Here is an 18,883-nt window from a genome sequence, read left to right as displayed (position 1 = left end):
ACCCAGGATGTTCTCAGCTGGGAAGAAGACAAAGAGACCTCTATGATTTAACACTTAAGCTACATAAGCCTTTATACCCATTTTCTCAGCTCAATTCATCCATGTTTTTCCCTCAAGACTTAAGATTGGTTTGAGAGACATTCTTAAATGTGTTGTAGATATTGAAAAAGAGAGCAATCATTTGTGGATGATTTTCTATAATCATGCAATGGTCAATATTTTTACATATTTTAGTGGTTTATGATATAATTGTTTTTTCATTATTTTTTTCTTCAGGGCTACCTCTGAAAAGAAGACTGGTGCAGACCTATTGCCATCAGATGACTAAGATAACATAGTGTCTACTACTTTGAATGGTATCACCCAACTACTCATTGCCAAGATGTTAATTTAAATAAAAAACCAAAAAAAAAAAACCTTTATAATCAGCCATTAATCAATGACCTTAAAACAGAGAGATAAAATGTTTTGTTTCTTGTTTTCTTGTTTTTCTATTTTATCACAGAAAATAAGATATATTCTTCTTACTAGCTATGCAACAGAAAGTCCAATTATGGAAGCTTAAAATTATAAACTTTCACACTATAATGATATCTGCATGCAAACAAAATCTGGGCATTATAAAAAGCAATGATATTCAGAACTTTACTGGGTAAAAACAAGGAATATAGTTGATACGGGTCATCAGCAAAATCAAAAGTGACAACAAAGAAGGAATGGTGTCAGGTTATAAATAAGATACAACATTAGGCATGGGTGCTGTTGATTGTTCTTGAATGTCAATTATGGACTCTGGCGGAAAATAATGAACTTGATTAGAAGTGGACCGAGTACACGTCTATATCCCTGTCTACATTGCTATCCAGTGTCTGAAGCTAACAGTCAGTAAATATTTTACAAATTAATAATTTAAAAGTGAATGTTTACATGAAGCTTTATAATTTCACAAAGAAAAAATGAACAGTATTCTAAATTAAGTAATGTACTTATCTTTAAAAATGAAGCAGAGACTGAAAGAAAGGTCATCCAGAGACCACCCCAACTTGGGATCCATCCCATGCACAGGCACCAAACCCAGACACAATTGCTGATGCCATGCTGTGTTTGTAGACAGGAGTCTAGCAAAGCTGTCCTCCAGGAAGCTGTATCAGCACCTGACTGAGACAGATGAAGATACTTACAACCAACTATTGGACTGAGCTCAGGGACACCTATGAAGAGTTAGGAGAAGGACAGAAGGAGCTGAAGGGAATTGCAACCCAATAGAAAGAACAACAGTATCAACTAACTGGATCCCTCGCAGCTCCAAGAGACTAAGTCACCAACCAATGAGCATGCATAGGCTGGTCCATGGTCCCCTGCTACATATGTAGCAGAGGATTGTCTTATATGACCTCAATGGGAAGGGATACCCTTAGTCCTGTGGAGAATTGATGCCTAGAGAAGTAGGATGCTAGAGGGCTGAGGTGAGAGTCGATGCAATCTTAAATATCATTATGGACTCTGGGGGAAAGTAAGCTTACTCTTTAAGGCAAAGGGGAGTAGCAATGGGGCAGAGATATCATGGAGGGGGAACCAGAAAGGTGGACGACATATGACATGCAAATAAATAAAATAATTAATAAAAAAGGAAAAATGGATGCTACAAACTTTTAAAATACATTCGCATTCATTAAACGGAGAAAAATAAAGAAGATTAAAACATTTGAATCTATGTACTAGGGTAATATATACAAAATATAAATAATGAAATACTTGGAATTCATTGTTGGTATTAAAAGGTGGCATAGGTATGTTTTATACACATTTATGTGTTATATACCTGAAATTATCTAAAACAAATTGAATTCATATTGATGTATTATATATATTTACTAAATAATAATTATGTGCTTAAGTAGTTACTTTGGTAAGTAAAACATTTTTTAAATTATCTTAAGTATAAAAATAGTTATTAAATTTGAAAAAATTATATAAAGTTCCTCAGCGAGTTTCTCTCTAAAGTTATTTTCTCTGAAAGTTTCATTACTAATAATGTCTGCACCTTTTCAAAATCGTGTCTCAGAAATCTCTTCACATAAGTAATAAGTGAAATACATTCTCCTTTAGCCTAGATTTTATTTGTTAGCTTCAAATTCTGCCACCAATTTTTATAGAAAATTCTTACAAATAGTATCTACTGATTTAAGTTTTCACACCTTTTCCCTTCCCCTGCCAATCTCACTAACAAGCGGAGTGTTGAAATACTAACAAGGTGATAACTGTCCGAAAGCTGGACAGCAGGAAGAAAAAGGGAAGCCAAACCCTTGAATAATTGACAATCTAGATAATCAACCTCCGCATAATTACAACCTACTGGATTCCACATATAATTCACAAATGAGTTGTATTGTTGTGTGCAGAATTAATTTAGGTATAACTCTGAATTGGCATGATTTAATCTCATGAGCTTGTTGTTATAACCATACATTTTCCATATTATTTGTATATTATTTCTTTTCATATAAATTAGTGCTCATTGTTCACATGTATATAAGTTAGGGTAACATAAACTTTCGATTTCTTCCTTGCATTTAATAAGGAGTACATGAAAGATATTTGATAATCTTGCTATTTTGCCAGAAAGTCAAGCAGTTTTCAAGAGAAATATCAATCAAGCAGTGCCAAATCAAAGCATTATATTTAGTTTGCTGTGAATAATATGGTGTTTTCATATCCTCCAGGCTGATACTGGTCCTGTGGACTCGCTAACATTAGGATTATAGGACAATCGCACTTGCAGAACGTAATTTTAATCAGTTTCTTTTTAATTGAAAACTATGAAGGCAAATTTAGATAAAGAAGCTCTTCTTTCCAGTTACAGTCTCCCAAACATAGTGTTGGATATACTAAAGTTTATAAATTATTAAATAAAATGTAATCTATGAAAAAATATGTGAAAAATTTAGTCTCTTAAAAATAGTCTATTGTCATGAAGTAAGTCATGTGAAGTTAGTTTGTGGAAACAGCAGATCACATACAAAATCAAAGATCCAATTCTTCACCTGGAAAAATTGTTGTAAGATAATAGTGCATGTTTGTTTCAAATTCTTTTTCCAGTTAATGAACATTGAACCTTACCTATTAAGAAAAGCACATATTTAAATGTGGAATCGTATGGTTATGTAGGATATCGTCTGATGCTAAACTTGATTGTCAATCCCAAGGGATTTAAAATAACCATGAAAAGAAGCCACTGGGCATATTTACGAGTGAGTTCCTAGATCAGTTTAACTGAAATGAAAATACCTACCTAACATAAATGGTACATGGGCTGGCATCCTAGAAGAATAAAAAGAAGATAGTTGAGATACAAATATCTATCACTCTCCATTTCCTAACTACAAACAGTGTGGCCAGCTATACAAACTCCAGCTACTTTGTGTTCCTCACCATGATGGTCTTCACATTCAAACTACAAGACAAAGTCAACTAGGCTTCCTTTAGTAGCCTTTGTCAGTGTATTTTGTCACAAACAGCTGGACCTTGGCTAGACAGTGTACAGAGAGTAAGGGACTTTGAACACTCAGTCCTAATGGAGATTCTCCATCAAATCTCTCTTCTCAGGGATCAGAAAACCTAGAGAAGGGAAAGTGTTAAGATTGTAAGAGCAGGAGGGGATGCAAGACACTGAAGAAACAAGGTCTTCTGAACACAGCAGGGCCAACACACATATGCACTAAAAGAAACTGTGGCATCATGCACAGGGCCTGCATAGGTTTAATCTAAATGAGGTGCTTATACTGAGAGCAAGGAAACACAAGGCTCCTTCTCTAACCAACACGCTATATCCAGTTGATAACTGCTTGTCAATAAAAATTTAATTTTCTCCAATGTAGTCCCATTAGGTTAGAAACCTACTCTTAAGGGTACATACCACTCTTAAGGTAATGGACAAAACAATCAAACTCAGTGGTATCTTTGGAGGTTCTTTGTCTCACAAGATTTGGTCTGGGAGAGTATTGCTTTATATATTTTATTTTTTTATTTATTTTAATTTACATGTTGTTTGTATATATGTATGGTGACTTCTGTTTTTGTGATTTAATGGGATCCCTGTGTATGGACCTGTGTATGTGTCTTTGCACATGTATGTGCTTTTTATGCTCTGTCTTTGACTCCTTTTCTTCAGTTTGTTTTGTTCTATCCAATTTGTTTGGTTTTGTTAGATTGTATTTTATTTCATTATTTTTCTTTAGATACATGTTTATTTCCTACCATGAAACAGAAAGGTTGTGGAATCTCATTGAATGTGAAGCAGGGAGGTTCTCTGAGGTTTTGGGGAAAGGGAAACTGTCATGTGCCAGTATGTCACCATAGTCTTAACAGAAGGATTGAGCGAAACTACTAAGCCCAATCGGAATTCCATTTGAATCATCAGAGTGAACTTCTCTTCTCTTAATAAATGTACCAGACAAAATATCAGCTATCCAATTCTTAACTCTCAGCAATAAAACAAAAAGACAGAGTTGCTTTGAGTAGTCTGTATTATCTGTCTACCCATTTTTCCTTGGATTAGATGCTGACCATTAATGAAATGTGGTAGCTAGAAGATCTCTCTTAAGTCTTGCCCATAAATAAGGGAAAACACTGGCAGAGAAAATCTGTATTAATAAATATTTCTGAGGATTCAGGAGTGAAAGAATCCTGTCTGAATTACTGTGTTGAAAAGAATAAATGTAAATAAATGCATTAAAAAATTGTGTTCTTTGAGCCCTGCTTGTACAACTTGTAAAAATAGAAATAGGTGAGTCAGGAGTGTACAAACCTAGGGAAGTTTTATAAATAGCAAAAGCTTTGCATGATGGTAAAATATAAAAATGTTAGATGCAAGGTCAGACCTTCAAATACACAGTTTAAAGTACAGATTGAAGCTACGGCTTTTTTAAATGACTAGTCTGAAATCCAAATTTCCTCATATTTTAAAAAACTACATTGAAATCCCTGAAAACTGTATAAGACAATTTATGATGCTAAACCCAAAGGAGAAGGATTAAGATTTACTCAATCTGGGAAAATTTAAAGTTTGTGTGTCTGAACTAGGATTTGACCAACATGGTCTATCCCAGGTCCAATAACTTTGTTGGAGGACCTGTAGGAGATTCTAAATATCTGATCAATTTACTGAAACATATAATCTCTGTAGTGATTTACAATACATGAGCTTGAAATTTGTGCAAGATTCTGAAGAAAATGCAAAGAAAATAAAAATTTAAGAAAATTGGAGTAATTTAATCAATTTCTCATTATTTTAACCAGTCATCTAATACAAATGACAAAAGGTCACTGGTGTTTTGCATTGCATTCTCAAAATATAGAATCCTTGAAAAATACACTAATTTGAAATGAGATTTTTTTTTTAAGTTTAAAATCCACCATCTGTAGATGAGAATAGGACTTGCTGGTCTTTGAAGACATCTGAGTCTACAAATTACAGTGTTGACAATGCTAAGGATTGAGTCACATCATGAATACCTCAGATGAAGGTGAGACGAGGTGAAGGAATCAGAAATGACATCAGCTATGTCCTGTGAACTTTCCTGCAGTCTTCCTAAAGGGTATATGTGACAACTTATTAGTTAGCAGAATGGAAGCAGGGAAACACTCACGAGTTGTGGCTTTGTGCAGCTTCTAATTTCTGGAGAGCCAGACAGTGAGTGTGGAATAGAAATATCAAGTTCAATAGTTGGTTTAAAAGGGAGTTTTCTCAAGACTCATATAGGGTAGGCTCAAGTACAAAAACATATGTTCATAAATGTGTGAACAAACACAATTATGTCTGTTTTAACCATTGCTGTCAAATTAAAAGGTAAGTAGACAAATGCCTATATTAGTTTCCTAATTTATATAAAGGCTCTGAAATGCAGGTGTAATATATTAAACTGCCTAGAAAATTGGTTATGAACTAATATGATAAACAGTAAAAACAAAACAAAATAAAACAGAATGTGGCCAATACAATGCTACTTTGCTAGTGACAATTTTTCAATTTCTATATTGTCAATGTTTTTAGGAACCAAGAACACCTTTGCATGTCACAAAATGTAACATGGTTACAATATCTTTCTATCATCATGGTTTCTGGACCTAGAGAGAAATAATTACTATGTACCAAATTTCATTCATATATGCATGCATATGAGTAAGAGAGAATGCAGTAAAAAATTGTAAGCTTCCAAGGTTTCATATAATGAAAGAAAAATCTGCTGAGTCTTGGACAATGAAGTTCTTAGAAGTAGTATATACTTTCTGCTTGGTTTTGGGGTGGCCTTATCACATCTGGTAGGAGTCTGATCCTACCAATTATCAAATAAAATGAACAACTTCACTAGCTTTAAAGGATCCAAATCTGATCCACATTAATTTATACAGTAAATTCTTCAACATTCTTTGCCTGGAAAAAATGAATCTTTGTGGGACAATTCCAACATAGTATCTGCTTTAGACAACAGCCAGTTACAGTGCCCAACTCTTATCTTTGAAGTACCCATGGAGACAATCACAGCATCCTCTTCCTCACTGTGCTTCATTTCTTAACAATACACAACTGCAGTGGAGCTATAATGAGCCTGGTGGTGGGAGCTTGCTACTTACTAAGCTTGAAATGAGACTTATGCGCCGTCATCTTTCTCTGGTGTTAGTGAGAACAGAGGTAATACTTCAGGTTTATGATTAATTTATTACTACAGCTTTGGAAAAAAACTCATATTGAACTTTGGTATATGAGCCAACAGTTGAATTTTCACATCTATTATAAATAATTGAAAATTTTCAGAGGATTTTCACAAATCTATGACAAACATAAGTGTAAATATATACCACTTAATGAGGTCTAAGATATCTGTTACCAAATTACCTCTGTAAATGTGTCAATTACAGTATTGGTACATAGTGCTATTTTAGTAAAATCAGGAGAATTTTTATAAGTAAAAAACATATTTTTCAAACACACTATCATTTCTGATTTCTTTTAATTTTGTTTTTTATATACCAGTCATTGGTTTGGATCACTTACTCTCCCTCCAACAACATATTGATTAAAACTAAGTCATTGTTTGTGATATGCAAACACTTTTCCAGAGCTTTGCAGAAAGTAGAGTTTCCTCTGCACCCAACCTTGCCCCATTTATTACTCTTCCTAAAAATTTTATCTTGACTCAATTTGTCTTTCTTTTTTTTAATGTTTTTATTTTTTAAATATTTTTTATTACATATCTTCCTCAATTACATTTACAATGCTATCCCAAAAGTCTCCCATACCCTCCCCCCCCACTCCCCTACACACCCATTCCCACTTTTTGACCCTGGCGTTCCCCTGTACTGAGGCATATAAAGTTTGCGTGTCCAATGGGCCTCTCTGTCCATTGATGGCCGACTAGGGCATCTTTTGATATATATGCAGCTAGAGTCAAGAGCTCTGGGGTACTGGTTAGTTCATAATGTTGTTGCACCTACAGGGTTGCAGATCTCTTTAGCTCCTTGGATACTTTCTCTAGCTCCTCCATTGGGGGCCCTGTGATCCATCCAATAGCTGACTGTGAGCATCCACTTATGTGTTTGCTAGGCCCCGGTCTAGTCTCACAAGAGACAGCTATATCAGGGTCCTTTCAGCAAACAGTTTTGTCTTTCTATCCTTACAAAATTAACTATTTTCTTGCTGTTAGTTGTTATAGATAGGGTTTTGGTTTGGTTTGGTTTGGTTTGTGGTTTGGTTTAGTTTTTGTGCCTTGGTTCAGTTTTAAAATGGTCTTAGTACTTCTATACTCACTCCTGGGTTCTGTTTCATTGTTCTGGATTCTTTTAACTTAAGGTCCAGTTGTCTGGGTATCACATATGGAACAGGTCAACTTTCTCAATATCTAACCTAGTTCTTTTGATAATACTAAAGCTATGCATGTATTTATCCCACTAAGTATTGTTAATATTTTTATGTTTTACTATATTTTAATATGTTAACAAACTATCCCAGTAGAATTTAAGTTTTATAAAGGCAGAGATATATTCTGTGTTGGCAACTTTTATCTCTCAGATGAGCAGATAGCAAATGAACAATGTTGTTTGTGAAAAGGTTGATGGAACAAAATGTATACCAAAACCAACTAACAGTAGGAGGAATTTAATTTATTCTTTTAAATCCAAATTATTTTATTATTTTAATCTATAAAGAATGTTTAAGATGTATTTTTTGATGGGTTGTCATGACAGTAAAATTAGATACTATGTAAAGTTTCTAAATGTTAGTGTTATAATCCAGAAATTAATTTTTCTTTATTTATTTATTCATATGATACTTTATGCTTTCAGCATAAGCTATTGAATTTTTCTGTGTCATATAGCTTATAGATACTAGGTTATTGTTGTGAGTAAAGTAAATTTCCACTGGTGTGAGACAGCAAATAAGTAGAGAAATCAATGTTTAATATGTCAGACTGTGTTGAATGTCATGTGGTAAAAATAAACTCATATGGCTACAAAAATGTTCTCAGATATGATAACATTGATGCAGAGAAGATGTAAAGAAGATATCAGTCCATACCCTATCAGGAAGGAGCTTAAGGCATAAGGCAAACACGTTGAAAACTCTACTGTTAAAGTATCCCTGGTCAGAGAGGAGGAATAGAGTAATGGATAGAAGATAGGAAGGAATATCTTATAGTCTTAAGTTGCTAGAAGTATGTTGAGCATGATTTGTAAAAAAATGAGAAACACTGGGGCATTTTGAGATAAATCTGCAAGTGGATCTGGCACATGGGCTAAGGATGCTGTTCTAGTTGCTGTATTAAAGAGTGACCATCAGGTGTTAAGGATACAGTAACCAAGGGAAGAGGTAATAGGCAGCAAAGAGAAGCTTGGTGCTAACTAGGCTTAAAATCAAAGATTTACCAATAGAATGGATGGGGTGTGTAAAGTAAAAAGACTTGAAAGAATAATCCCAATTTATGTGCTTTCCACTTAGTAATGCCTTCTCTATTTGTTTATTGGTATATACTTGGACAGTAGCAGGTGACTGAAGGGGGATAGGCAAGGGATCAGATTTAGTCATCATTTTGGAAAACAACTTTTAATTCTCCTGTGACTACACTATATAATTCTTCATACCTTTGGCAGTGGTGTGTGTGTGTGTGTGTGTGTGTGTGTGTGTGTGTGTGTGTGTGTGTGTGAGATGTTTAATTATTTTATTAGACTGATCAGATTATTTCAGGAGTTTAATTGCTGCTCAGTGATGTCAGTTCAACTCAGTTTGAAGAAGCCTTTTGAAATTTTCTAGCTCAGTGTGTTACATAGCATCAAGTAAATGTGAACTTTCATAACATTTTAGGAAGATTACATTTTCTTCCAGCTGTGATTTTAGAGATGATAAGTATATTGTGAAGGCAATCTAACATGTAAGCAAGGATTAGGTTAATTTTAAAAACTAAGTTTGGCATTCAGAGGGCTTCTGGGTTCATCTGAGGCTGCCCCAGATGACTATGTTTAGTGTCTCACTATGTATTGAGGATGAGTGATAGATATCTATATACTATTTTTTTCCTATTTTGGACCAGAGTCAAATCAAAATTTTGACTCAAACCACTTATCTTACAACTTGACCACAAAAACTTCCACTCCTTTTTCATAACTAGAAAAGCCAAAATATACAAATGAAATTCTAGATTACCATGCATCTTTAGTAGTCAAGTAAGCAAATATTTTTCAAATGGGAAATTGCTTCATTGGTCTGTAGGTAAGGCAGCAGGGTTTGTAAGACCAGTAATAATTCACTGTGGGAGTAGGTCTGTCAGACACTGTGAATTGTAAACTAGGAACTCATTGGCATGGATGAGAAATGGAGGGCTGAAAAGCTTCCTCTGTAAATACAATCTCATTTTTACTCCACACTAAGGTATAACTTTCTATATTATTGAAGTCTAAAATAAATAAATCTCATATATACATTTTAATTTTGAAATATTAGGAGGTTATTGTCTTTTTTCATGGTCTGATACATAATACAATTTAATGCTCTATGTGGCTTTAGAGAGAATGTCTAATTTTTTTTATTGTGACCTGTTTGTTAATATTTTACATTTCAAATTTTCTATGAAACTGAAGATTTTTGACTAGTGGGGCTACCAAGTTTGGGGCTGTATGAATTTCTCATTAAGATAATCCTTGGACTTTTTAATTTAAATGTTATTTTCTTTTAGAATTTCATACTGAAGAACTATATTTATACCATTTACACCATTCCCCTTTCTCCCTCAAATTCCTCTTATTTGCCACTGCCTACCTGCTTTCAATTAAAAATTGAATTCTTCAAAAATTAGTGTTGTTTATATATTCTATACAACTTATTGAGCATATTTAACCTCATTTTTAATATGTATTTAGTGCTGACCATTTGGGGATGGATAGCGTTCCAGCATGACTTTCTCTATAAAAGTTTGGTATTCCCTCCAGTACAGTTGGGTGTCTGAGAACAAAAATATTAGACAGGAACCATGGGAGAAAGAGGTGAGTACAAGCTCTAGAAAAAGGGATATCAAGACACCAGATTCTACGAAGCTAGTATAAGTACTATCTGAGTGAGTGAAGAAGGGTGATACTGATAGTGTGGGAAAGAAGACATATAAAATATACAGGATGTTTGAAAAATCCACACTGGAGCACAATTCTAAATTTATATCTATCTATCTATCTATCTATCTATCTATCTATCTATCTATCTATCTATCTATCTGTTTCAAAATGTTTTAGGGTTTCACAAATGAAGAAAATTAATAGGATGGATATGCATATAATGAATACATTCATCTCCATACATATTTATATAGGATTTATTAGATTGGGTTGCTAGACTACAAGATGCCATTCAGGTAGTCCAATAATGTCTGCCTCATACAAAAAAAACAAAACAAAAAAAAAGGCTGAAAATCCCAGGGTTATTCAGTGGATGAATCTGGATGTCTCAGCAATCACAATCAGGTGTTGAAAGCTTAGAAGAAGCCTGGAGAGATACTGGTATTTAGTATACATTGGAACTCTGAAGAAGTTGGGGTTTCTGTTTATTATTATTATTATTATTATTATTATTATTATTATTATTATATCGGGTGAAGGAATGTCACAAAAGCAGGTTGGATGAACTTGCCAACAAACTAAGGGAAAGCAGGCAAAAAGCTGTTTCATTCTTCAGTGTTTTTTGTTTTTGTTTTAATCTGGACTATTACAAAAAGGTGTTGCCCAGCTATAGGGAGCATCTTTGTGCTTCCAATAATCTGATCAAGAGAATCCCCAACAGAAGTCTTCAGCAGCTTATGATTTCCATATGCAATCAAGTAGGAAACAAACCCATGTCTCAAGTATGTCTCTCTCTCTCTTTCTGTATGTGTGTGTGTGTGTGTGTGTGTGTGTGTGTGTATAAATATATAAAATTTTAATAGAATTCTATGACATGGGGTATTTATTAGTACTGTCCTCAAGAACCACAGACCAATTAAATTCCAGTGCCAGGAAAGGGAGCCAGTTGACTAAAGTCAAAGAAACACCTAAATCTACAGCTATTGCTACTGCATTCCATTCACTCTCAGAACTTGAGTATAAGATGTCTTTGCTCTAGACACCATACACTTGAGACACAGGACTTTGGGGAATTGAGCTGAAACTGACCTGGAATCCTCTATTCTTGAAAACTAGCTATGAAAATATTGGAAGTTGCTGTGGTATGTGCTAAGAAAAAAAAAAAAAAAACAAACAAACAAAAAAAAAAAACAATCAACATTCTTGTTTATTTGGAAAGCCTAACCATAAAAAATGACCATCATGGTAAAATATCCCCAAAGACACAATAATCACATGACTTTTTTGAGATAAGCAGGATCTAATTAGACTTAAGGGCTGCTCAATAAGAGAGAATTCATGTCTGGAACTGTAAAGTTAACCAGCTACCCACAGTTTGAGAGATCATGGACCCTAGAAAAAGTCCTACTGCTCCTATTTTCATACACGTAATATTAAAATAAAGACTTGATGCACATTTCGCAGAGAAGTTAATACCCTCTTCAGAACTATAGCTTCAATAATACCTAATTTACAAATTGGAGACAATGAAAAGGCTTTCTGGTGGTTTGGTATGTTTGGAACTGTTAATAGTTGAATCTTAGACCCTCTTTTTATTAGAGCACTAGCTAATTACCGCTAATGCTTTAGGTGCCTTTGGAAATAGCAATTGATATTAATTACTTGACTGAAACACTAGGAAAGCTATTTAACCAGAGGGCTCCATACCCACATTTCAAAAATTCTCTTGAATTCTTTACCCTTTTTATGATTCCTCCTTGGCTAGACATATTTAAGTTTATATTTTCACAAGGAAGGATATTTGTGAAGTAGTTTTTTTCTAATAAAAATTTAACTTGAATGATTTCTGTAATCTGTTGACTAGGCCTTTAAAAATTGATGTCCCAGGAGCCTGTGAAACTAAATCAGAAGGAAGGAGGCCTCACTGCTTTTTAGAATTCCAAAGGTCTGGCCCACAGCTCTATAGGGTCAGGAGGGGGGATTAACCTCTCACATCCTGATAATGGTTTCAGAAGGACTCTGAGCATTCAGATGATTAAAGAAACCCAACTGATGGGGCACTGAAGAAGAATGTGGAGGGTAAATTGCATTTGTTTAACAGCTCTATCTAATGACAATGACGCAAAACCAAACGGCCTCAGCCACAGCCAGCTATATGACTCTAGACTTGTTTATTTGTACACCCCTCTGTTGTTTTATTTCTCTATTTTTCTGAAGTAATTAGAGGATTTTTGTTGTTGCTGCTGCCATTGCTGTTCTTCCTGTTCTCCCAAATTGCAAGTCTCTGACATCACCATGTTCAAGTCTTTGACATGAGGCTGTGGACCTGCTGCTTAGTAAGGTATAGAGTCCTGTCCTTACTGTTTCAGTGATACTTGGAGTCACAAAGTTGTATCAACTTTGAATTGTTCAGATTGTAAATTAAATGGAATACAAATTTACATGCATTTTCATAAGTAAATCTGTATAAATCCTGTTTTATTTCATTATTGCCTTCAGTTTACAGAACAAGAACCTAAATTACATGTCAAAAGCAACCTCTCCATGGAAGCAGATGTAAAAAAAATGATTACAATTAGATTTTCCTGTATCTCTTAAGTAAAAATACATTTTACTATTATTTGCTAAATAGAGTCAAAGCATTAACAACTTACTATCTTTGGCTGTCTCCAAAGTTGCTACTGGTAAACTCTGGGAGGGAAGAAAGAAATAAAACTAATTACAGTATTAAACATACCTATTATTAGCACATGACTCAGCAAACAAACATTATCTGCTAAAAGGATAAACATCCTAACATGTTTCCGCGTGTGCTGTGAGATATATTAATTAGACATTGTTTTACATGACCAGGACTCTTTTCCCAGAGGGTGGATCACTCGACGTTTACTCATGGTGATGAGACCATCAGTGTTCTCTTTCCATCAATACTATGAAAATGAATATGAATTATGATGAGCATCAAATGTAATAGCTATTCTCATGTTCTCATAATTCAATATTGTTTTGTTCAGGGAGTCAGGACCTAAGTTCTTTACCTTGGACCACTGTGGACCAGTGCCCAAGGGTTACATTGATTTTATATCTGAAATGGGAGTAGAGAGGCAATAAAAACACCTCAAATCCTTTAATTTTTTTCTTTAGTCTGTATATAACTAAACAATGTGATTTAGGGGTCTAGGAATTTAGGGTTCTTGAATTCTATGTTGAATAAAATGTTGGTGTTAAAACAATTTCATGATTAGGAGTTACTGAGGAACAAAACTGATAATGTTAAAGGATTCTCAGACGGAATATTTGTAACATAGCTCATCGATGATTCAAAACACACTGAAGATGGGTATGCCCATTGTTCTTTCAATCCTAACATTCAAGATGTTAATTCAAATATTTTGTCCAATGAATTAAGTCGTTTACACTTAAGTGATTGTTGAGGCCCAAATGGGTTTAGTTACTTTCCCCAAGCCATTCACAGGTAGAGTTAGAATTCAAGCATTTTGATTCCTTCATAAATCAGCATTTGGTGTTATTTTAGAATATTTTGAAAATGGCTAGTGACAGACAGTTCAAGTCAGTTTAATCTACAAGTCTCACACTAATCTATGCTTTTAAAATTACTACCCTTTATTAATTTAGCAAACAATCAACTATCAAACCAATACTGTGTCACAATGTAAGGGCATCCAGGTTCTGCTACAGATTTTCTGGAAAGGAGCCAAATGATTCTTATTTTTAGACAGCGCTTCTTGAAATTATTGTAACTATGCTACTCAGGCAAATTATGAAGTTCAGAAGTTTCTCAAGAGTGATGCTGAAGTTTCTATCTGTAGGCCACTATTTGGTTCTTAAAAGAAATAGCAGAGTATATAAAAATTGGATGAATGGAAAAAGGAATGACAGCAGTCATGCAAATAATAAGCAGTCAGTAAATAATGGTGATTTTGTTAGGTTATTTAGACTTGATTTCTTGAATACATGCAAGACAATCCAAGCTTGCTTACAACTAAGCAAGGCTTGCCCTAAAGATGGGTTGTTGAACTCATTAAAGGGTATGTGTAGAATGCCTCTTTGGCTCTTTTATAGTAAACTGTTGGAATACTGAAGGATATGGGAAATGGATTGCTATTTAAACAGTATATGATTTTGATCAGCACTTAAAAATAGAGTCATTTGTCACAGTGTTTGTTTATAGCCAGGTTTTTATGACTTATGTAATCAATAAGTAAACTAAGAAAATCAGAAAGAGAAGTATCAATGTACACAAATATATTTGTCTATTATTTCAAACAATTTGAAACAAGAGTCTCCCTTTCTATTCCCAACTTAATTACATTCTCAGTATAAACCTCCAGTCTGAGAAATCTGATCGAGTTTTTGCCATTATAATAATGGCATGCTAGTACTATGTTACGGGTTTTCTCAGCTGTTTAAGAGGAAGCAATGAGAAGGTACAATAAGATGAGAGGGGATGAGCAGATTTGTGTGCCTTTGATTCCCTAAGTGTTTACATAGCTATGAAGGAAGGAAAGAAGTCAGGAAAAACATCGTGGAAGAAATTGAAAACAAACTCAGCTACTATGTGACAGAGGACAGGCGTGTCCCTGATCATCAAAACAGGGTCAAGGAGATGAGAAGTAAGAATATCAGGACACACCATGAAAGCCTAGCCCCCACCCGACCTGTTCCTCTGCTTCAGTTCCCTTCCATCACATTGCCTCAGCTCCTACATACTCTCTGATGTGATTCCATGCAAGAAAACCAGCATCAACCCCCTCCATTCTCTGTCTCTCATTCTCCTGCCCCCCCCCCATCCCCAACATCTGATGGCTCTTGAGCCTGCTATGCTGCCATGGGAACCTGCAGGAGACAGTAGGCACCCATTACATTTATTCTCTTTCATCTCTTTTTGAAAAGGAATAAAGTGGTTTTTTTCCTTTTAGTTTGGCATGGAAAATGTGTCTTAAATCCAAAGGTCTGAATTTTACACATTCACAATACTTTGTTTAGCATTGGAAAGCAATGAATAAATAAATAAATAAATGAATAAAGAACAACAAAGCATGTGGTTGCTAACAGTGCAACAGCATTGAACTTTAAAAGTACTAACAAATTGTGGTCATTAGCAAATATTTACATGAGTATGATCCCTTTTAGTAATTGGTTCTGTTAATGAGAAGTTGTCAACATTAAAATAAGAGTTTGTGTATCTGGATGTCTAAAAACAGATGCAGTGGATTTAATTGCTAGCACATCTCTGTGAGTTGAGTAAGTCGTTTCATTTACCAAAGATACGGTTTTCAACATCTTTACAATGGATTTCTAGGATAAGAGGGTCTCATTGGACTTAGGGAAGTATTAAAAGAAAGAGTTTATCTATCATGCTTATTAAAGTGACTGGCACAGAGAATGTTCAGTATTAACAAAATGCCCTGTCAAACAAGGGCTTAGTGTGGATTATACACAGAAGGTAATTTTGGTAACTGGAGAGGCAACACTTATGTACCTGTCGTCTCTCTCTCACACTCTTTTTCTCCTTTTTCTCATTTTTAGAAATAATTTCATAGAATTTACTATCTTATCAGGGAATAATTTACACATAGATTATATGTTTAAATGATAAAACCTTTCCCAAAGAATCTTAAAAGTAAGTTAAGGAAATAAGTTTTTGAAAACTGAGAGTAAAGCCATGAAAAGAGTTAATTCCTTCCTAACATGTTGAGATCCAATGAAATTAAATGAACTGGTAGTTTTTTATTATATAGTGCACATGATTAAATTAATTTGTATATATGAATATTAAGCTGATTTATTCCAGATACCACACACCTTAATTAAAATATTCTCTCATCAGATTAAGTTTCTCACACAGAAAATAGCTTGTTAAAGCAGCCATTCTACTTTATAGATTATATTTTCTATTTGATATATACAGTAGTTATCATATAAACAGGACTTTATGCAATTCATAAAGAGAAATGAACTGAGAAAAGTAGGAGTTCTTTTTCTATTACTGCTATTAAAATAATATTTCAGAGGTGATACTTACTATATCTAATTAGTAAATTGCACAAATACAACAGGAGTTAAAAGACGTGTTGTGAATTTTCATCTGTATACAAGCAGCTTTGGAGAACTTCCGTTTTCTGAACTAGGAAGATTGCTCTGCATAGTAAACAGCAACATATTCTGTTTTAGCCTCAACTTCATTTTCTATCTGGCTTGAGAAAAGTGATTAAATGATCAGATCAGAATCCTTGACACTGTCAATAGACTTGAAAAAAATGAAGACAATAGCGAAAGGAACCCTGTGAATCATTCTTGTTATCAGCATCGAATCAAATTGCGAACTAAAGTATGTCTAGCCAAGCTTAGTTTTCAGAGAAGTTGTTAACACACATTTTCTACTTTTGTGATGGTACTTGGATTAGCTTAATTTCTGATGTTTATAATGGAATCAAATGAAGACTGAGCATCTGATTCCTCAGCAGTCAACTTCAGTTTTCTCTGTTTCAGTGAAATAAGATAATAAGATCTTGTGTGCACTTGTTCGTGATATCTCTATAGATGCGTAAGTCAATTAGGAGTGTTCTTATCTGTATGCTCATCTTTATAAAATTACAACAGAAGATTACTTTCTCTAGAAATCTGGTATTAATAAATGTTTCTATAAGACCCTCTATGAGGTATCAGAAAGTACAAATCTCCTTAATTGTTGTGAAGTTGAACTTCAAATTCTAAATGCTTTCCATTTTTACCAAAATGTCAGATTATTTTCGGTGTGAGAGAGAAGGCTCTCTTTGAGGAAACTGCCAGATTGTGGACCTGGTTGTTGAGTACTGCGAAATTTTACAAACACACAAAACCCAACTTCTTATGTTCATGGAAAAAGGTTTACTCTCCAGAAAAATGTACAGGACAATATAACCTCAAATTTATCATATACGTTGTTATATTTTTAAGAGACCCTTCATTGTTCCCCTCTACTTCAGAAGAATCAAAGCAAGTCTTGGTAGTTTTATTTTACAGCCAAGGAAAGTGGGCATATATACTAGTGAAAGCTAGCCAAAGATGGCATAGCTAATTTAAATGGCAAAAATAAATAGGAAACCGGTTACTCTATTTTGCTCTCAGTGTTTTTCACTGTTATATGCACTCTGATAGCTGTGCCTATGAAAGAACTCCTTACCTCTCAGTAGTCAATCGCCTAAAATATTCTAATATTAAACTCAGAATGTTCTAGTTTTATAATAGAAACACTATTAATGCATTGTAGGTTTCTTGGTGAAATGAAACTATAAGTTTAATAATTAACGCTTATTTATATTAAATTAAATTTTAGAGAGAATAAAATCAAGCAGTTTACATAAACATAAATAGTATTTACATGAATTCCTATATCTTATAAGATTATATATATGCACATATATATCAATTACAATCATACAGAGACTACACTTCTAAAACCATTTACATCTTTCTAAATTTGTTCTTCTGAGTACATTCTTACTTTTGAAAATCTTAAGCCAGAGCTGTAAACATACAGAAATGCAAACAAGATGGTCATTATTTACTATATTTACTAAAAAGTATTTTTCTTTAAAATTTTAAGGAGCTAGTGCATCGTTTCTAATTAGAATTCAAGGAATGATGTATGTAGCTTATTTCTAATTTTCCCTTAAAATGTATCGAAAATATAATTTTCCCTTAAAATGTATTGAAAATAATGTGTCTTAGTGTGGTGAAAAAAAATAGGTTACCCAGTTTGACAGAAATACTGAAAATTGTACTAATAATTTTAAATACATTAAAATCATATTTCACTTAAAATGCTTCTGACCAAGTTCTGTGCTGAGTGAAGGCATTCTGTTTTCCGTATTCTACTGATAGAAATAGCCCTACTTGCAACTTTTGAGGGAGCTTTCATTTATTTTGCATGTAAGATGTAAAATTAGAATGGAGGCTGCAGAAACAAACAGGTAATGCTACAGTATTTGAGTGTGTTGTCATTGCATCCATGTGAGAGCAGACAAAGAGGGAGGGTGGGGTGAGGGGAAAGAGAAGACAAGGAGAACTCAGGAGGTACCTGTGAGAAATGCACAACAGAGAATATACGTTCCAGGTTCCAGGAGCTTTAAAAATGCTCGTATCAGATTTATGTGGATCAAGAAAGAACAATGGAAATACCACACAGCAAACCAGCAACCTATTTCATTCTTCAAAGAAAATGATTTTATATTGTAAAGGAAATGCATATATATATATATATATATATATATATATATAT

Source organism: Mus musculus, chromosome 2 (genome assembly GCF_000001635.26).
Source record: "Mus musculus strain C57BL/6J chromosome 2, GRCm38.p6 C57BL/6J".
In the NCBI taxonomy this organism is placed as follows: domain Eukaryota; kingdom Metazoa; phylum Chordata; class Mammalia; order Rodentia; family Muridae; genus Mus; species Mus musculus.
The sequence above is the reverse complement of the archived record's forward strand: the minus strand, read 5'-3'. Positions refer to the sequence as shown.